This window comes from Tursiops truncatus, chromosome 18, assembly GCF_011762595.2.
Source record: "Tursiops truncatus isolate mTurTru1 chromosome 18, mTurTru1.mat.Y, whole genome shotgun sequence".
Classification (NCBI taxonomy): Eukaryota; Metazoa; Chordata; class Mammalia; order Artiodactyla; family Delphinidae; genus Tursiops; species Tursiops truncatus.
In genome coordinates this window covers 14,931,393-14,951,354 of record NC_047051.1, presented here as the reverse complement: position 1 = coordinate 14,951,354, position 19,962 = coordinate 14,931,393, and the positions used below count along the sequence as shown (strand labels likewise).

At 47.4% G+C, this 19,962-nt stretch overlaps 1 long non-coding RNA gene across 1 annotated transcript in view; it reads left to right on the top strand.

The window, feature by feature from the left end:
• Positions 1 to 15,458, top strand: part of LOC141276980 (uncharacterized) — a 63,951-nt gene extending 48,493 nt beyond the window's left edge. The window contains exon 3 of the long non-coding RNA XR_012327470.1: positions 15,400 to 15,458. This is a non-coding gene — a long non-coding RNA (uncharacterized lncRNA). The remainder of the gene's footprint in view (positions 1 to 15,399) is intronic.
• The last annotated feature ends 4,504 nt before the right edge of the window (positions 15,459 to 19,962 follow it).

The following is a 19,962-nucleotide window of genomic DNA, read 5'->3' as shown; positions in this document are numbered from 1 at the left end:
CTGGTAGACAGAAGCTTTTATGATCGCGAAGTGTCTTTCTCTAAGTGTTTCTTGCCTTAAAGTTTATATTTTCTCACGTTAATGTAGCTACATTAACTTTCTTGGGGTTAGTGTTTGCATAGTACGTCTTTTTTATCATTTTACTCTTAGCACTTCCATTTCTATATATTTAAAGTGAGTCTTTTGTAAGCAGCATATAATTGGGTTTTGTTTTGATTTCTCAGTATTTCAGCTGAAGTGTTTAGTCAGCTTGCAGTTAATGTAATTACGATATACTTGAGATAAGAAATTTCATCTTCCTATTTGCTTTCAGTGTGTTTTACCTTTTCTGTGTTTCTTTTCTGCCCTTGTTTGCCTTCTCTTTCATGTAAGTTCTTTTCTAAAAAAACAGTCCTTTCTTTCCTCTGTTAGTTTATAGTTCTTTTCCTATTGTTAGTGCTTACTCTAGAGATAACCACATGCATCCTTGACAATGTCACATCTAACCTAAATTTGTACTGTTACCATTCCCTAGACACAATGAACCTTAGAACATTTTAACTCCCATTAACCCCACTTTCAACTTACTTACTATCGTTTGTCCTGTATTTTAATTTTATATGTATTTTAAACCCCACAAGACCATTATGTGGTATTGTCAGTGTTTATGTTTGTTGTGATTTATGTAAATTATGTTTATTCAGATTTGTCATTAGTGCTACTCTTTATTCTTTCCCGCATTTAAAAAAAAGTATTTATTTATTTTTGGCTGTGTTGGGTCTTCATTGCTGTGCGCTGGCTTTCTCTAGTTGCGGCGAGCGGGGGCTACTCTTCGTGGAGGTGCGCGGGCTTCTCGTCGCGGTGGCTTCTCTTGTTGCGGAGCACAGGCTCTAGGTGTGCGGGCTTCAGTCGTTGTAGCTCGCGGGCTCAGTAGTTGTGGCTTGTGGGCTCTAGAGTGCAGGCTCAGTAGCCGTGGTGCACAGGCTTAGTTGCTCGGAGGCATGTGGGATCTTCCTGGACCAGGGATTGAACCCATGTTCCCTGCATTGGCAGGCAGATTCTTAACCACTGTGCCACCAGGGAAGTCCTTTCCTGCATTTCTGAACTTATGTCTAGGATCATTTTCCTTTGGTCTAAAGAAAATCTTGTAGTATTCCCATTAGATTTTGATGTGCTGCTAATACTCTCAGTTTTTGTTTGAAAATATATTTACTTAAGCTTAATTTTTGAGGGATTCGTTTTTTCTGAGTATAATATTCTAGATTGGCAGTTATGTTCTTTTAATACTTTCAAGATATTATTTCAAAGTCTTCTGGATTCCATTGTTGCTACTGAGAAGTATGGTGTCAACGAATCTGTCCTTTTCCTCTGACTGCTTTTAATATATGTCTTTGGTCTTTAAGTAGTTTTTCAGTGTTTCTCACTATGTGCAAAGATATAATTTTCTTTAGTATTTGTTTTTGCTGTTTGTAGTACTTCCCGAGAGTGTAGCTGATGTCTCTTGTCATTTTGGGGGAATTCTCAGCTATTCCCATCTTTCCTGGGATTCCCCCTACATTAGGCCATTTTCTTGTATTATACGTTTCCTGCACATCTAAACTTTTTTACATTCTTCTGTATTTTCTTCCTTTTGTCTTTCCTTGCTTCAGTTTGGATATTTTCTTCTAATATCATCTAGTCCACAAATGCTCTTTTGAGATAACTTCAGTAATTGCACTTTTTCACTTCTAGAATTCTCCTTTAATTCTTTGAAAAATATGTGTTCCAAGTTTTCGGCTCAGCTCTTGGCCAAGATTCTCTCTCTCTTTTTCAATTCTGAAAACATATTAAGCGTAGTTATTCTAAAGTCAGTGCTTGATAACTCCACTCTCTGGAGTTCCTCTCGGCCAGTTTCTGTTTAGTTTAGCTCATTGGCAAGGTCTTGGTATAGGTGGTGCTGGCCCAAGTCAGGCTGTTTCTGTGTAGATGGGAATTCTGCCGTGTTCTTCATATGCACACAATGTTCTGGTCCAGATCAGACAGGGGTTGGTGAGCTGCTGAGAGGAACCCCAACTCTGTCACATTTAACAGCGTGTAAGAAGAAATGGGAGGAGAAATTCAAGAATTCTAATTGAATGCTGTAGTTGGTGAGCACAGCTGCAAGTTAGCATAGAGTTGACAGAGAAATGGTCTCAAGAAAGTATTTCAGGTCTCTAACAATAACAATAGCAATAATAATAACAACTAATATTTATAAGAACTGGGTTTGTACCAGACAATGTGTCTGGTAAGTGTTTGTCTGGATTATCCCTTCAAGGCACACAAAAACCATGAGCTAGTTGTAGTTATTAATCCCATTAGACAGATGCCACATCCGAGAATTAGAGAGACTGACTTGTCCTGGGTCACACAGAAGTGGCTGAGCTGGTCCGACTGACCCAGGACTCCTGTGCTGAATGACGAGCCATGCTGCGGCTCGGAGCTCGGGCCCTTTTGTTTGAAGAATGGGCTTTTAGTGTTCTCCACGAGAAGACTTGCTCTTGTACCTTTCCTGAGTTGCTTATTTAGTAGCGTGAGCATCTGGTTCTAGAGGATTTAGTGTTTAAAAAGCAGCAAAGGTAATGTAGAGGCAGAGACATTTAACAGGCTTCCTTTCTTCTGCTGCCGCTCTTGGCATTTTGCTCCTGGGCTTGTTTCATTTTCCCTTGGCAATGAGCTAGAATACATCAGCAGGGACAGACACCACCAAAGTGCAGCTGCCCCGGTCAGTGGGTAAGATGGCCAGACCTTGGCGGCTGAGGGGGACAAACGAAGCCACAGGTGACCTTCAGAAATTCAGCTGCACGTATAGCTTCTCTGAGCCCCCCAGTGTGAGCGGAGATGCAGGTTTCACTTAGATTTTCTTCTACCCTTTTGGTATTTGGTATTTTCCTCATCTGGGTCTGATGATCCTGGTGTTTTTCATCTGTTTTACTGATTCATGCTCTTTCTTTCTGAAGTGGACAGAGTGCCGTGTTTCCAGCCAGGCACCTTTCCCATTTCTCTTAAGCCAGGTACGTTTATAGAGAGGTGGCATCATGTGCTTCTTGTTCCTGTTAGATTTACCCACGTAGACTCCCCTGGATATCTTGAGGGAGCCAGCAGAGCCATTCCATGCATTTTCTCTTTGAACCAAGAAGTTGCATTTAGTCCAGATGAGATGGAACAGTTGCTGGAGGCTGAGTGAGGCCGAAGGAGTGAATGGGGATTTTGTGAGATCTATTCTGTAAAGCTGGCCCTGAGCCTAAAGCAACCCCTCCTGGCTCCTGGCACTTACTTGGGAACGTTTGAAGGACACTCCTTTCAGGGCCTGAACCCAGGCATAAGGAACAGAGGAAAAGGCAGAGTAAATCCAGCTTTATCGCCTAAGACCTGGAACTCAGAAGAACTCTGACTGCAGTTTGGGATGAAGTCGGAATGGATTCTTTTGCTCGCTTCATCCTGAAAAATATCTGCACAACCTCCTCCGTTAAAGAAGATAGGGGAATAGGTTCATTTGTATCATTTTTTTTTAGATTCCGCATATAAGCGCTATCATATCTTGTCTTTCTCTGACTTACTTCACTTAGTATGATAATGTCCAGGTCCATCCATGTTGCTACATATGGTGGTTACCGGGGGGGGGAAGAGTCAGGGGGAAGGGTAGATTGGAAGTTTGGGATTGACATATACACGCTGCTATATGTAAAATAGATAACCAACAAGGACCAATGTATAGCACACGGAACTCTGCTCAGTACTCTGTGATAACATAAATGGGAAAAGAATTTGAAAAAGAATAGATACATGTATATATATAATTGAATCACTTTGCTGTACACCAGAAACTAGCACAATGTTACTAATCAACTATACTCCAATATAAAATTTAAAGGAAAAATGAAAAAAAAAAGAAGATAGGGGAAAAAAGGGCCTCAGTGATGTGATGTCATCTTGATTCCCTTTGCAACAAAAAATCTCGATCTTTTTTCATGAACCAGGTGCCAACCTATCAAAACTCTGGAAATGACACAGTGACATCTCCCCCTGGTTACAGGTAGGTGTGAAGTTAGGGGAGATGTCTGTTCATAACTTTTTTCCTGATAGATTTTCAAGTCATGCATACCAGTAGGGGTAATAAAGATAGCGCGTGAGGTCTGCCAGGCAGTTTTCTCGAAGTTGTTGGTTTTCAGGTTGTGCAGGCCGAGCTTCCCTGCAGGCCAAGGCCGGTTGATTGTCTTGCCGGCTCACAAAAGAGAAAGTAGGTGTCTCAGTGGGAGCGGAGTACAACCGTCATCTCCATGGGGCTGTGTGTGCAGGGGACGCGAATAGAAGTGAATTTCTGTGGAAACCTTATGATTGAGCTTTTTGCTTTTATTATTTGGTTTCCATGGTAAGTCCTTTCAAAAGACTAAGATAGCAGTGTCTTTACATACCCAGGAGAGGAGTGCAAACGAGGCATCAGCAGAGGCTTGAGGGTTTACAAAGCAAGCTCGTGGGCAGTGCCTCACTGGGTCCTCACAAAAGCCCCGCGATACAGGTGAGGGTTGTTACTCCCATTCTGCGGAGGAGGAAATTGAGGTCCAAGGAGGGTAACACAGCGGGAATGTAGCTGCATCAGGGGTTGTCAGGCAACCGCACGGAAGCTTTCACAGGGTGTTCTGCATCGCCCAGGTTCAGGGCCATCACCTCAGGACCAACAGCAGCTCCCCGCCCTGCAGGCCTCATGGTGCAACCACAATGAGATGAATTCTCAAGCGGGATTGGTGCCTGCAGAGGGCATTTGGGAAGGTGTGGGAGCTTTTTAGTTTCAATCACTTGGGGTGGAGAAAGCCGTTGATATCTAGAGATGGGGGCCAGGAACGTTAAATATCCTACGCAGGACCATGCTACAAAATGAAGACTTCTGCCCACATTTTCAATAGCATCCCTGTCAAGAAACACAGATGAGCATCTTTTTTCTTCTATTTAAAAAATACACATGGGGTTTATACATGTGATTATATTTGAGGTGAAAAAGTTTCCCCTGCCGAAAGGAACCTTTGAAGCTGACTGGGCTGGCTGTCTTTTGGGGCACCTCCAGCTCAAAACACCCACTACTCTTGGCATCCTTGTTTCTGGAATTCCCCAGAGTACCACAGAGAGGAGCGCTGGCCTGCTGTTGCTGGTCCAAAGTTCCCGGGTGGAACCATTTCAGCCTTTCCAGCTGAATATCGTAAAGTGGGTGGGTGGCTTGAGCCCCGTGCACAGGGACTGGCCCTCACCGATCGGAACCACTCAGGTCGAGACCCTTAGGTCCTCCCCGCCCACGAAAAGGGATCTTGCTGCAAATTCTGAGACTCAGCCGACTGCCAGGTTAAAGGCAAGGCTGCCAGCTCTCCTCACTACCCTGCCGAGGAGACCTGGATCCCAGGGCCCTCCATCTACTTGAGAGAAGCTCTTCCCATGCAGCGTCAGATTTTCCCACTGAAAGTGTCAAGGTTGGGGGTGGCAGGGAAGAGGGTGTCGCAGGAACCCATCTGTCACAGCCATGAGCTGGTGAGAGCTGAGCTGTGACAGTTTATTCACAAACCCTGAGAGCGCTGCTGGCAGCATCTCAACCCTTCCCTGATCGTCCTGGCCACAGGGTTTCCTCACATCTGCTGCCATCTGCCTCCCCACAGGAACTGGGGGCCGCTGGAGAAGCCTGGCATTCTCTTAGTAACTCTTATTTGCACTCAGTGACAGAAAGAGGCTTCAGTGTGGATGAGGGTAGAAAGAGAAAGCTCTTCGGGGCTGCCATAAGAATCGAAACAGACACCACACGCCTTGCAGTAATGCTGGGCCCCTCACAAGAACCCTGAGGGGTGGGTATGGTTATGTCCACTTTACAGATGGGGAAACTGAGGCTTAGGATGAGGACATAAACCATCCGAGACCCCATAGCTTCTAGGCAGTACGACCAGATTCCTACCCACATCAGCCTGCGTTAAACAGCATCTTTGAGGTCACTGCCTACCCGGCCTCTGGGAGCCTGGGGTTGCCATATACTTCTGAGGTCCAGTTTCTTGCATGAGGACTGCTGGGGTTCTGAGGGGCTAGTGGCCCAGACTCTTGGGTCTTTGCTCATTGTCATATCCTCTTGGCCAGTCTGATACCCGGCGTATAGGGAGTACTTAGCAGCTCCTGTTGAATGAATGCGTTTGAAGTCTAGGCTTCCTTCGCATATGTGTGCAGTAATCACGTTTTCTTATAAATTCAGCCGCCCAGCTGCCTCGCAGATGAAGTAACTTCTAGATCCGGGTGAGGGGTTTTAGGAAAGAGGACGGGGGTCCTGGCGTGTACCATGCCTGGAGTTCAGAGTATGGCTATATACAGGGGACAGCTCCTAGGAGTCACAGAAGCAGTTGTGGTCTGTGTGAAGTGTTCCTTCACAGATACAGGGGCCAGAAAGTCTCCAGCTGGCCTTGCTCCTGTCTGACACAGGGAGGGGACTGTGACGCGGCAAGCGAGGCATTTGCTCCAGTCACAGAGGTTAAGAGGGAACAAGATCTCGGTCATCAAGATGAATGAAGTTTTGATGAACTATTAACAGAATCCAAATCAATGCACGATAATGCATGATGAACAGGTCATCAGCAGGTTAAACAAAGGGAGGGTCAGTAGCCCCAGTGCCTGGACTGCGCTGTACTAGAGCCTGCAGCGAGAGGGACAGTCACTCCCACTGACCCTGTCTTTTTTATTTTTATTTTTTTTGCGGTACGTGGGCCTCTCACTTTTGTGGCCTCTCCCGTTGCAGAGCACAGGCTCCGGACGCGCAGGCTCAGCGGCCATGGCTCACGGGCCCAGCCGCTCTGCGGCATGTGGGATCCTCCCGGACCGGGGCACGAACCCGCGTCCCCTGCATCGGCAGGCGGACTCTCAACCACTGCGCCACCAGGGAAGCCCCCACTGACCCTGTCTTTATTTAACATGTTTATATTTTGTTTGTCGTGAATTTTTTTGCATTAGTTTAGATTTTTAAAAACTACTACATTAAAATGCAATTCTTCCTGTATTTTATTTGTGGTGCCCCTTACCTTTGCACCCGAGGCGAGAGCCTCCCTGCCCTCACCCTGGTCCGGCCCTGCCCTGCCCTTGAGGCCTGCCACCTCCCCTCTTGCTTCTCCAGCCAGACTGTCCATCGTGCTCAGAACACCGCAGGTACCTTCAAGCTCCAGGGCCTTTGCTCAGGCCACTCTCTTTTCCTGGCCCTCCCTTTCCCCACAATTCTGGTTGTCTGTCTCCAGCCTCCTGTAGGTCTTTGCTCCTTTATATGCTGATTATTCTTTGCTTTCTTCCTGTCTACTCTAGTGCCCCAGGAGGTCAGGTGTTTTCATCTGTCATGGCCAGGTGTGTGGTTAGGTGCTCAATAAATATTTGACACACGAAAGAATAAACGAAGATGATGAACAGGTCTCACTGTTGAGGAGCCTAAAAGCCACAATGAGGAGTTTTAGTCTAAGCGACAATAGCCACTGTTGGTTTCTGGAAAAAGAAATAACTACCTAGCTACGGTGCATATGTTGCAAGCCCTGTTGCATACTTTTTATAGGTATATTTAACTCCTTGAATCCTCCCGACCACCCTCGTCCCCATGTTTTACAAATGAAGAAAGTGAGACCTGGAGAAGTTAAGGATCATGTCCAAGTGCAAGGGCCTTGGATTCACACATAGATCAGTCTGAGCTTCTGAGGACTCTGGATGTTTGTAGGATGTGTTGGTTAAGGAAGTTAGAGACTAGAAGTCGGTGGAAAAGCAGAGAAGGGATGTGTGAGATGAGGGAGGAAAAGGGGATGCTGCAGAGCAATCTGACTCCACCCACTGTCACCCCTCCACCCTGTCACCCCGTATCCCTACGCTCAGGACGCACATCCAGGGAGGACCAGATGGGCTTATTGCCAGTCAGTCGGAAGGAGGTTGGGACTAGGTTAGGAGTGGCTGGCGGACGAGTCACTCACTCAACTAGACTGAACTCTGTAGAAAAAAAAATGCGTTCAGGACTTGTTTTCAAATGAGATTCTAATTGGATTAGCAGTGTCATCTTTTGTAGAGTCACAAACGAGCCTGTGCTTCCTTATGGCCCCAGCTTATTCACGAGGTCCTTGCTGGCAGCTCTCAGATCTGCGGGGGCCGTCTGGCCAATCTCTGGGAGCTCTTCAAGGGACAAGGGCACTGCTGAATAGAAAGAGAGACCTGTTACGAACCCAGGGAAGCCTGGGCTGGCATCCTGGTTCTGCAGACTTCACCCTTCTGAGCCCATTTCTTCAGGGATATGGTGATAATAATCCCCTTCTCACAGGGTGCTGTAAGGGTTAAATGAGATAATTTATACAAAGCACCTAGCGTCTTACCTGGCACATAGGAGGTACACCATGGATGTTCATGTCCTTGACTCTTTTTGTCCTTTTTTTTTTTTTTTTTTTTGAGTTCTTTGTAGGCTGGTCAGTGGGAAAGTAGGAACAGGTAGAGGACAAGAGCTGGAAGTGGATGACCATCTAGGAAACACTGACAAATAGGGCTATAGATGACCCTCAATATTGCCACATTACATAAGCACACACTGAAAAGTGATATATGATGATAAAACAGAATTTACAGAACACTATTTCTCTAAGGAATTCAAAGCACGTTTACACACATGATCTTATCAACCCTGGCAGAATCCCTCAGCAGGTGCTGTTGTCTCCATTTTCAAGAGGGGACAGGGACCCTGGAATGACCAAAGACCGGTCTGGTCCCCATACTTTCTCTGCTCTCTGCTCAGCCCTGTCTGGTGAGCCACCCAGCCAGCAAGGGTGGAAAGTCAGTGACACCTTCAGAGTGCCCTGCATCCCCAAATCCCCGTAATCTTAAGCACCTTAATAAAGCAGTTCTTTCTTATGGGGAAAGTAGAGCTTTCCAGGAAAGTTTTCTGGAGATGAATTACTGGAACAGCAACTTCATCTTATTAGAATTAGCGTGCTCCGGTAAAGCCCTCGAGGGGATTTGCTTCATTCCAGGTTCTGAGGGGGCAAGTTGAGACATGACTGGTCAGTGTTAATGGTTTTGTGATTAATCCACGGAATCAAAATTATCCTGAGCCATTGCTTTTCTCTCCTCCTCCTTTTTTTTCTTTCTTTCTTTTTTTTGGGGGTAAACTGTTGATCCAGGGCCATTATAAAGGGACAACTCTTGGGAATGAGTTTGTTTAAGAAGAGGAACTGCAGACACAAAGTTAGAGCACAGACTTTCTGCAAACTGCAGCTGAAGAGGTAGACTTTACTGTCTCCATGACGAAGAGACGGCGGCTTGCTGTTCGTTTTAACACTGACCCTAATCTCAGACAACAGCCATCAGGCGGCCTCAGTGTACCTTCTCCTCAAGCCGTTGGTTAGGCACAGGTGACCTTCATTCAGGAGGGTGCTGGGGAGGCAGGACCAATGCTGTGTGCCGAGATGGGTTTGGCTTGACCACATCAGCCTATTGTCCTAAAAACCGGAAGCAACAACCGTAATGAGGCGGATACTGATATGTGATCTCCATTGCACTGGATGGGCCACACTTCCTGCAGCCACTCAGAAGTCCTTCAATTTTAACTGAAACATTCAGCAAGCAGTTAAACAACCACCATGTCATGGAGTTTTACATTCATTCACTCAAAAAGCCTTCCTGCACCAGGCAGGAAGAGATGTAAGATGTAAGAGATGCAAGTGATATAAGGATGAGTGCAGCACAGAGCATGTTCACAGACTTTTCTCTGACTTAATCCTCGCAGCAATCTTAGGAGGATGAGCATACATGGCTCCCACTTTGCAGGCGAGGTGACGAAAGCTCAGGGAGATGACTAACATTTACTCAAAAATCTCATGTACAGGCAATACACAGGAACCAAACTCATGTCTTCTGAAAACAAATCATTATAATAACTAATGCTATTGAACATTTACTGTGTGCAAAGGCACATAGTTGTTTTATATGTACAGGATTGCATCTAATTCTTAAAATAATCCTAGGAAGTAGGTACTATTTTTGTGGTGCCCAATTCACAGAAAAAAATTCTGTTTGCTCAAATAGAGGCACAGAAAGTTAAGTGACTTATCAGGGGAAGGACGAGATGGAGCAGGGATCACACCCAGCCAGCTTGGCTGGGCCCTTGCTCACGTGCCACTGTGCTGCCAGCTACAGAGGGGATCTTGCTGCCCTCTGTGCGTGGGGCATGCGGTAGAGTGTCCTCCCTCTGTGCGTGGGGCATGCGGTAGAGTTTCCTCTTAGGAGGAACGTATCAGCTGTTATCCATTAGAAGTCTCCTTTCCAGCATTTAACGAGAACCCACCACGTTCCGGGCACACTTTGTGCCTGTCCGCAGAAGGGGTCCTTTTCGGGCTGTGATCAGTGCCCAGCCTGTGGGAGCGGGCTAACACTGAAGGGGAGGGGTGCAGTGTGGAGTATCGCTCTGCGGGCTGTGGCTTTCTCATGAATATTCAGTCCCTGCGGCTCTCCCACGGGGCTGCCCGCTCTGCCTGGAGCCCCTGCCTGCTCCTGATGACCTTGGGCGGAGGCTGATCAGGGGTTTGGAGAAGCCCTTTCTGGAAGAACAACAGTTTGGGGGGTTTCTCTTGTGTCTTCCGAATGATCCTGCCAGGGAGACCCCTGTGCTGCCCGGGAGGATGAGAGAGGGCAGGGGAACATGTAGAAGAGGGATGCCTGTGTCTGTCTCCAGGTGAGGAACTCGGTTTACTTATGACACCATAATTAGACCATTTTTCTGTTTTTTTTTTTTTTTTTTTTTTTTTTTTTTTTTTTGCGGTACGTGGGCCTCTCACTGCTGCGGCCTCTCGTGTTGCGGAGCACAGGCTCCGGACGCGCAGGCTCAGTGGCCATGGCTCACGGGCCCAGCTGCACCGCGGCATGTAGGATCTTCCCAGACCGGGGCACGAACCCGTGTCCTCTGCATCGGCAGGCGGACTCTCAACCACTGCGCCACCGGGGAAGCACAATTTTTCTGGTTTTATTCACTCAAAGATAGATATTATTCGGGGGCTTGGGGGAAAAGGCAGGAAGAGATGCAGAAGACTCATATATCTGAAGCTAGAAGAGCAAGCTTAATGTTTTGAATTTATTAGACCTTAGGCTGTAGGGTTGATGGGTCACCCTGAGTGGTCTGTACATCTGTTAGTTTACCTGGTCCGGAATAATCGAGCACTGAAGACTGGGGGGCTTAATAAACAGCAGAACTTTATTTTCTCCTAGTTCTGGAGGCTCAGAGTCCGAGGTGAAGCTGTTGACAGGGTTGATTTCTCCTGAGGCCTCTCTCCTTGGTGCTCAGACGGTCTTCTCCCAGCATCTTTACGTGGTCTTCCCTCTGTGTGAGTTCGTGTCCAAATTTTCTCTTCTTATAAGGACACAAGTATTATTGGATTAGGCCTTGCCCCAAAGACCTCATTTTACCTATATTTCTACTTTTTAGGCCTGAAGAAAACCCCGAAATGACATCTTATTGTGCTATGGTGTTGGTGTTTTGGGTACAGTTTCCCCTCTGTACTCCAAATTTTCTGTAATGTAGTTATATCTTTAAAAAACTTTTTTCCCCTAATTACTTCTATCCCCCAAAACAGTCACACTGTGAGGTGCTGGGGGTTAGGACTTCAACATGTGAATTTGGGGGGGATGGAATTCAGCCCAGAGCAATAGCGGAGCAGCAGTGTTCTTGGCCAGGAGGCAGTTTTGTTTTCTCTGAGTCCTAATGAAATGAGGTGGGAGAGAACGACAGGCAGTGGGTGTGGCTGACTGACAGGTGGGGAGGTCTGGCCAAACCCCTTCCCAGCTCTGGCCCACCTGGAGACATGCTGCCCAGCTGAGGCTTCAGAACTGACGGCCGGATCCTAATCGTCCTTGGCCCCTCCACCGTGTGCTGCTCGGTGCTACCTGCTTTCATCCTCCTGCAGGGCCGAGTGGGACAGGAGGGGACGGGGCTAGCCTTGGGGGCTCGTGCTGAGTCAGTGGAGCTGCCCCACTCCTGTCTCTACTCAGTGGCCGGTTCAAGGCTGGGCCATTGCAGCCTTTGTCTGGGGCCCAAGGGGATTGTTGGTTTCGTGGGCAAAGATGGGGCAGCAACAGAGAAAGTTCCCTTTCTTCATTTGATGGGGCAAGAACTGGCAGAACACACTCTCCCTGGGGAGGGAGTGGAGGGATCCGGGGCAGAGGTGTTTAGAGGTGCCAAGTCAGTGGGAGGGGAGCTTGAGCTAGAGGACAGGGGAGAGGGGGAGAGGCAGAGGAGCCATTCCAGCCCTGGCCACCAACCATCAAGATGGGGAAGGCCTTCAAGGGGCCTTTTCTAAACTTTGTTCTGTAAAGTACTAGGAAACTTGTCTCATGGGGCACATCACTGGGGCATATGATACAACTTAGGAAACACCAGGGAAGTTCAACAGGTTTGGTTTCCAAAATGGCGACAGTCTTGCTTTTGAACAATGGGTTTAGGACTCACCCATGAACTTGAAGCTCCAGGCTGGACTTTTCTTATTAGCTCATCCTTTACCGATTTCCAAGTTATTTGAAACATACATATAGATAATGATAGTATTAAATAGATACTTGGATTGTTTATTTCTGATTATAAAAAAATACATATTGTAGAAAATGTGAAATGTATAGATATTCACAGTCACTGAGGAGAAAATGTAAAATCACTCATGAATTCAGGTATAATAACTTTAAGAGTTCTGGCATTTAGCTCTCTAGTGTTATCCTTTTGCAGTTGTATGAATACATATAAATAAATATATAATATATATAAATATAAACTATATATAAACTATTTTTACAAAAGGGATCATTCAATACATACTTTTCAGTTGATATATTTTGAACATTGCTGACGTTTCTATATCATGATTTTAATTAATTAATTTATTTATTTATTTATTGTGGTACACGGGCCTCTCACTGTCGTGGCCTCTCCCGTTGCGGAGCACAGGCTCTGGACGCGCAGGCTCAGCGGCCATGGCTCACGGGCCCAGCCGCTCCGCGGCATGTGGGATCTTCCCGGACCAGGGCATGAGCCCGTGTCCCCTGCATCGGCAGGCGGACTCTCAACCACTGTGCCACCAGGGAAGCCCTATATCATGACTTTTAAATAGTTTTTTAGTAGTCCATTGGATGGATTTACCACAATTTCTTCAGTTCTCTATTGTGGAGCATTTTTTTTTCTATTATAAACAAGGCTTAACTGAACATCTCTGTAGAAACCTTTCCATGTCCTGTTTTATAACAGGTACAAACGTCAGTCTTGGACTCCTTTGATTTTCTGACTCATATCTGTGAGGGAATGTGAATTTGGGGGCTTAGCTGGCCGATGGGAATCAGGATGGGATCCTGGAGCCCACAGGTTGTTGTGGCTATGTCCCAGATTAATCCAGTTTTAATCAGGATGAATAGAAACAATGTCCAAAGCAAAAAGCATCCAGCCATATCTGGGGAACTGTGCAAAAGTCTGATGTTCTGTGTAATAGGGGAAATGGCAAATGGGAGTTTGTTCAGAGAAGACCTCAGAGTGTGGGGTTCTTTAACACAGCGGTCCCCAACCCTATTGGCACCAGGAACTGGTTTCATAGAAGACAGTTTTTCTATGGGGGGTGGGGGAAGGTTTAGGTGGTAATGTGAGCGATGGGGAGGGATGGCGAGCGGCAGATGAAGCTTCAATAGCTCACCAGCCACTCACCTCCTGCTGTGCGGCCTGGGGGGTGGCAGGGGTGGATGGCGTTGGGGACCCTGCTTTAACAGATCCCTCAAAGCAGTTACAGGTTTATAGAATGAGGGCTGCTCTTTTGGTCATAGAATGTGTGGATTTGAGTTTTTTCGGTCTTAATGGGCCAAAACATGGGAGAAGGAATGCCATGGGGCTTAAGTCCAGTGACTTTCTGTAAAAGAAGCCCAGATGGCAGGCACGGTGGCTCCACCTTCATTAGATGCCTAGATTCTGTCTTGTCCATCATCCTTAGTGTCTGGTTTCCATCTTGAAGATTACATCATGGTCCTGAATGACAATTGGAGAGCCAACCTTTCATCTTTATTTCAGGCAGTGCTGATATTTACTCAGAAGGCATAGGTATGACCAATTCATTGTTAAAATATCAATGTACTTCTGAATGAGTGGGAAAGTAGCCACTGCCTCTTGGTATCTGTGGATCGTCCAGCAACTAAAGAGTTAACACAGCTGCAGCAGAATCCTGCAGGACTCTGCTCAGCAGTAAGCCTGATGTCCATTGGATTGGTTGAACATGTTCAAAATGACCCCCAATTCCAGGTAGGAAGAAGGGAGGGCCAAGCAAAAGGGTTCACTTCCCAGGTAAGCTGGCCTCCTTTACAGAATGTTTTTCACAAGCCCCACCCATCAACTTCCACTTACAGCTCATTGGCCGCCTCTTCCTGCAATGCAGACTGGGAACTGTAGTTCTATAGCCATCAAGATGTCATCCTTCCAACAATATAAAGTTCTCTTTCTAAGGAAGCAGGAGTGTTAGTTAGGCAACCCTACTGAAAAAACAAACTCTTTGGTGGCCACAGTGAAGGAGGCTCAGTCTTTTTACACCTTAGTGTGAATAATGTTCCAAATCAAGTCAGCAACCTTTTGGAGGGAGATAATTCTTCTCTTCTATTATTGTTGCTTACCCTGTGTGTGTGTGTGTGTGTGTGTGTGTGTGTGTGTGTGTGTGTGTGTGTGTGTGATGTGGGGAGGACAGGGATGAAAGGTAAGAGGAGGGGGCCTTATCTAGCTGGGATGTTGGATCTCCAGAAAAAAAAAAGGAACAGCATTTGTAACTGTTTCTATTTGTCAGGAAAAAACATGATACTTCCCTCTGCCTAGACCAACTGCCTAAGAAAACCCCTCCTACAGTTTTTGAAAACAAAAACAAATAAATAAAACAAAAACAAACCTCCCCCCAAAGCTGGTAGGGGTGTAAATTAGACGGCAGTTTGGCAGTATTTAGCAAAACAAAAAATTCACACACCATTTGACCCAGCGAATCCACTTCCTGGAATCTCATCTAAGAACTATTCATCTGCTTGTGTGTAGATGTCTGCACAAAGATGCTGATTGTGATGCGGCCTTCAAAGGGGGAAGATTGGAAACTGCATGCACATCTATCAATAGGGGACTTGTTAAACCACATTAGGGTATATCTATTCTGAAGGATTAAAATAAGAAGTAAACTTATTGTATCATCAGAGAAAAATCTCCATAGTATATTTGGAGAGGAATAAGTAAATTGCATAACAATTTGCATGCAAGTCTAGCATGATAATACTTCTGGAAAAAAAATTGTGTAATACATGTCTGTATAAAATGGAACTGCCCACACTGCTGACAGGGGAAGTGGGGTGGGGGGTGACAGGGGTGTCTATGTTTTGTTCTATCTACAGGCAAACCTCAGAAGTACTTCGGGTTTGGTTCCAGACCACCACAATAAAGCTAATCTCACAATAAAGATAAAACGAGTCCCACAAATTTTTTGGTTTCCCAGTGCATATAAAAGATATATTCACACTACAGTGTAGTCTATTAAGTGTGCAATAGCATTATGTCTCAAGAAACAATGTACATACCTTAACTAAAAATATACTTTATTGCTAAAAAATACTAGCCATCATCTGAGCCTTCAGGGAGTTGTAATCCTTTTGCAGTAGTAACACCAAAGATCACTGATCAGAGATCACCATAACAAATATAGTAATAGTGGAAATGTTTGAAATACTGAGAGAATTACTAAAATGTGACACAGAGACATAAAATGAGCAAATGTTGTTGGAAAAATGGTGCAGATAGACTTGCTTGATGCAGTGTGGCTGAAACAGAGTTGTAGAGAGAGTTGGCTGGCTGCTTCCCTAACCCACAGCCTGAGAGAAGGGCACAGTGAGCTGGGAAGAAGGAAACCAGGAGTGAACTCCTGCTGCCATGCCTCTGCTCCTGCCCCTGCAGCCACACTGGCCCTGGGCCTTTTTCTAAAACATCAACCTCATCCTTTGGCTTGTTGTTTCCTCTAACTAAACGTCTTTCCCTCAGCTCCCTTAGGTCTTTACTCCACTGTTCCAGAGAGGCCTTCTGTGCCACCCTCTAAAAATCACACCCAGTCCCTGTGCCCCTTAGCACTTGCCATTGGCCACCATAGGATATGCTTTACTTCTTCCTCTGGGTTCTGGAGCACTGGAGCACAAGCACTGGATGATGCACTGGAGCATGAGCACTGGGTGATGCACTGGAGCATGAGCACTGGAGCACGAGCACTGGATGTTGCACTGGAGCATGAGCACTGGATGATGCACTGGAGCACGAGCACTGGATGATGCACTGGAGCATGAGCACTGGATGATGTACTGGAGCATGAGCACTGGGTGATGCACTGGAGCATGAGCACTGGGCGATGCACTGGAGCATGAGCACTGGGCGATGCACTGGAGCATGAGCACTGGGGCATGAGCACTGGATGATGCACTGGAGCATGAGCACTGGGTGATGCACTGGAGCACGAGCACTGGATGATGCACTGGAGCATGAGCACTGGATGATGCACTGGAGCATGAGCACTGGGTGATGCACTGGAGCATGAGCACTGGAGCATGAGCACTGGGTGATGCACTGGAGCATGAGCACTGGAGCATGAGCACTGGAGCAAGAGCACTGGAACATGCACTGGGGCACAAGCACTGGGGCCAAGGCAGCGCATGTTCACTGCTCTGTCCCTGGCACCACACGACTCTGCCACATGGCTGGAGGACTAAGTGAGAGGGCAGGTGGGCAGGGCGGCCTGGGAGGGGTGAGGAGGAGGACAGCCTCACGGTGGAGGCGCTAGAGGCAGGGCTGAAGGGAGTGGGAGGAATGCCTCCACACAGATGTGTTGTAAATATGTTTCTATTGAAGGCCTGTGGCCCCTGGCCCTTGCCCCTGATCCTGCCCGCTGACGGGCGAGCAGCCTTGCCGGCCTCTGTGGAGAGTGGCCGGGTGTTCGGGTGGCCCAGGGTTCCCTCTCTGTGGGAAAGGGCCGGGCAGCCGGTGGGAGCCACGGAGCCCCAGAGCCGGGAGCGGGCACCAGGCCAGCTCCCCACGGTCTGGCCCCGGGGCTCAGGGAAGGCTGGGCACACAGCGAGCTCTCTGTCGCTCGGCATGTGGGCTGCGGTTGTCCCCTCTGACTGGAGAGGGTGATTGGCATTTCCTGCTCCCATGCCGCCCTTGGCTCTCTGGGGTCCTGCGCCGCTCTCTGACCCCCGAGACAGGAACATCCTGTCCCATCGGGGCCCCAGAGACCCTATAGCTTCAGGTCACCACATGTTCCCTTGCCTTCTTTCACTGCTCATCGTCTCCCCTTCCTGGCCCCAGGGTGTCCGGCCCCTTAGAAAATCACCCAGAGCTGCCCTTTGTCGCATAACTCAGCGAGGCCCTGCGCCCACTACCTCTGCCAACCCTCAGACTCCCTTGTGAGGCTGCTACTGTTGTTGCCCCCATTTTCCAGATTGATACGAATGATTTGCATCAGTTATTGAGAGTTTTCTGAGTGCCGGGCAATGCCCCAAGCACTTCACCTTTGGGACGGACTCTGCTCTCGTTCCCGAGTGCTTGCTGCCCCTCCCCGTGGGACAGTCAGGTCCCCACCCTGAGGGTGACACACTGGACTAGTTTGGCCAATGGAAGTGACAGGCTTCAGCACCGAAGCTGTGAGAGCCATTGTGGGTTCTGCCTTTCCTCCCTCCACACCAGCCCTGCCAGACCCAGAAAGGGGTGGATCCCGACCGTCTGGTTCCCAGAATAAAGACATGTGGCCAAACCGCAAAGAACATGTAACAGGAGCAAGAAATAAACCTTTGTTGTCATAAGCCGCTGAGATTTGGGGTTGTTTGCAGCGTAATCTAGCGAAAGCTGGTGGATACAATGTGCATGACCACATTTAACCCTAAGAATAGCCCTCGGGGGGTATTCATAGACCCATTTTCATCATTAATACTATAACCCCACTAAATCCCGGAGAAGGAGTCTGTACGGCTCCGTCTCCACGTAGAGTCAACTTTAAAGAAACACGGGATGAGAGCCAAACTAATTAAAAGGGAATTTTATTTTTGTGTCTTTAGGAAAAAACTTAAAAGGGGGTCCACGTGAGACTCTTCATTGAATTCTTTCTCCTCTCCTACCCTCTTTCCTCGCCCTCCCCAGCTGCCTGTCACGTGTTTCCCAGATGCTCTCCCATCCCGAGCTCCCCGTCTTTCTTCTCCTCCGTTCTCCTCCCTCCCTTCCTCCCCACCAAAGCAGAGTAATTTTTTTTTTCCCCACTAAAAAAACATCTTGGAACCCCCTTGTGTGGGGAACTTGCCATCTTCTCTTTTTCAGGACGGACACTCTTTGCACACCCTGGAGATGATTGATCAAGGAGGCTTCCTTCCACACCCATTGGCCCAGTGCCATCACCCAGGAGACTGGGTGACTTGTTTAGCTCCAACTGCAGAGAATGAGCTTCCTTTCTTGCAAAAAGGAGAAAGAAGGGGCAAGACGGACAGAATTCTCTGTGATGGGCAGGGGGAGGGGCAAAAGCTGTGACCATCCGAAGTTAATAATATTTGCCCTGTTACATTCATAATAATAGTCATAACAGCAGCCCATATTTATGAAGCATTTACTACATCCCAAACACTGTGCTAAGAGTTTTATATACACTCATTCATTCCTTTCTGCAACCCTGTAAGATAATGAAAGCCTCATTTTATGGAAGAGAACTGAAAGCCCAGAGCCGTCGAGAAAGTTGCCCAAGGACGTAAGCTAAAAAGTGATAGAACGGAGGTTCAGAACCAGTTCCGAATCCACAGCCTGCTGTGTGACCCTGTGCCATGCCGTGCTGATGAGGTTGGCTCACTGCTTCCAGACCTGGGGACTTCCGGGCCCTTGGACATGAGCCCAGCCCTGCGCATGCCCAGGAGGTCCTGCACCCCTGTCCCTGCTTCCTTCTCCAGCTTCGTCCCCCGTCATCTTCCTTGTCTTGGCCCTCGTTGCGTCTTTCCGGTTTCACTGCGTCCCCGGGGCACAGCCCAGGCCTGAGATGGAGTGTGTGCTTAGTAAATATTTGTTTAATGAATAGATGATTGATGTTTATTTATCCAATATACATGAAGCGGATGGTTTGCTTGCTCTTACTGTTTGGTGAAGGTTCCAGGCCACATCTGGATTTGATATCTGTCGTCCTGTGGCCTGAAAGCCCTCAATGAGCAACATCTTCCTTCCTGCCTGGGACTCGAGTTTTTCATATTTGCCACATGACATGTTTCACCTTTGCCACTTCCAGAGCAGACCAATTTTTTTTTTCCCATTAAAAAAAAAAAAAATCTTGGAGATCCTTTGTCTGGAAGACTCAGTCACTTATTTTTGTTTTCAGGATGGACCCTTTCCACACACTCTGAGATGATTGGTCAAGGAGCTGTCCATTCACAGCCCGGGACCCAAGGTCCGGACCCCCATCATCTCCTAGGAGTAACGGGAAGAGTCCACAGGGCAGAGATTGGTTGACTCGCATCACAGATTTGTCACGTAACATTTTTCCGGACCTCAGGCCTCCACGACAGCAACAGGGATATCGTTCTCATCAAGGGATAAGAGAAAATTCTTTCACAACTTTTGCAGCCGAAGAAAACCAGCCAACTTACCAACAAAGAGTGGCCAGCCTCAGAGGCCTCGCCTGAGGACCTTTCAGGCTTACAGCACAAGGAAGAAAAAAGCAGGCAGGCATAGAGCTTCCCACGGCACCTTGGAATCTTCACATTTGCTGCGTGAGAGGTGCAGGAGGTATTACTCTGCGTGTCTCTCCAGGGCCAGGAGACTCTCCAGGGTCTCACACTCGGCATAGAGAGTGATTGGGGGGCTTGGGGGGGGGAGTGAGCAGGGTCTGGACGACTCGTTTAGGTCACTTTCATTCACACCACTATACACGTACTCATAATTCAGACCTGCCT